Consider the following 1,712-nt stretch of genomic DNA (forward strand, 5'->3'; position numbering starts at 1 on the left):
TCCATCACTCGCTCCATCGATCGATCGCTCCATCACTCGCTCCATCGCTCGCTCCATCCATTTTCAATAAGAAAAAAACACGTCTGAAAAAGCTTTTTTTTTTGTTTTAAAGTACAAGTTGCACAAATACCAAAAGTGGCAGCAGGCATGTCCTGAATGAGCCGAACGTTTTGGTACAAGAGTTGATGAAATAGCACAAACACTGTGAAACGAGTTAAATGCCCAAAATGTCAGGAAGATAAACAGATCAGGGCAGCACGGTGGTGCAGTTGGTAGAGTTGTTGGCTCTCAGCGAGCAGGTTCAAATCCCGGTCCCGGGGCCTTTCTGGGTGGAGTTTGCATGTTCTCTCCGTGCTGCGTGGGTTTTCTCCAGGTGCTCCGGTTTCCTCCCACAGACCAGAAACATGTTAGACTGATTGATGACTCTAAATTGTCCATAAGTGAGACAGAGAATGTTTGTCTCTGTGTGTCCCTGTGATGGACTGGAGACCTGTCCAGGTGTCCCTGTGATGGACTGGAGACCTGTCCAGGTGTCCCTGTGATGGACTGGAGACCTGTCCAGGTGTCCCCCGCCTCTCACACAGTGATGGTTGGACATGGGCACCAGCAAAACCACGACCCAAGAAGAAGAAGCGGGTAAAGATGTTGGATGGATTCACCTAATGAATAATTTGGAGTGACAATAGAAGAAGACTGGCAGAGTTCATTATGTGAATAGATAAAGTTTTAAAGTGGTTTTTGATATCGCTAATTCTGTCCAAAATGTAATTTTAGGAAGCTGAAATAAAAACATTTTAGTTGTGTCAAATGAAAAAAATACTTCTTGTTTAAATTGTACTACCAGGTATTTATGTAACACAAATATGTCCATTACATTAAAGAAACAAATTGAAGAAAAGTATTTAATAAACATGAGGGGGTCTCTGAACCCTAAAAGTTTGAGAACCCCTGTGTTTGAATAAATACACCATGTAATAATAATAATAACAATAATAATAATAATAATAACAATAATAACAAAAGCTAGTGTTGTCACCATGCTAAAAATATTGCAAAGGTGTCCTTCTTAGAAACGTTTGAACACAAAAATAATTTTTAAATATTAATCGCTGATGATTTGCTCTTTCAGTCGTGATGGAGCAGATTCAAACCACAAAGATAAATTTGAGTCAGTTAGCAAAATAAACAAATACAAAAACAGCAATTTGTTTAAATGTCACATGCTCTTCTCATTCCCTGCTGCCACAAAATGATGTTTTAAATGAGTGTCATAATTTCCATATCAGATTCTGATGAAGGTGGAGAGGCTGAATAATAAACGTCAGAGCTCTTTATTATAAAACGAAGAGAACGTAGATCCAGGTGGCTGTTGTTGGACGAGGTCATAACTTTAGTCTCAATAGATCATTCATAAATATCAACGTAACTCCAAAAACAAAACGTCAAATGATCAAAACAAATCTTTACAGACTAAAAATGTCTGGTGTGTTTAGTCTCACAACATTTTGAGGGACAAGTCAACGCTTCTTAAAGAAACAGTCTGTTCATTTTTTACACTTTGTCAGTTTGTTTGTTTCTTCTGATCCACACTGTGGATGTTTTCACGTTGTTTTGTTCCGTCCTCGTGTCTTGTAGCGTCAGTGATGGCACCGGGTCGTTGACGTCAGTGGTTTCTAAATTATCCACGAGACAGATGGACCCCCCCCCCCCCC

The sequence above is a fragment of the Nematolebias whitei genome, chromosome 14 (genome assembly GCF_014905685.2).
Source record: "Nematolebias whitei isolate Nwh7 chromosome 14, NemWhi1, whole genome shotgun sequence".
NCBI lineage: Eukaryota > Metazoa > Chordata > Actinopteri > Cyprinodontiformes > Rivulidae > Nematolebias > Nematolebias whitei.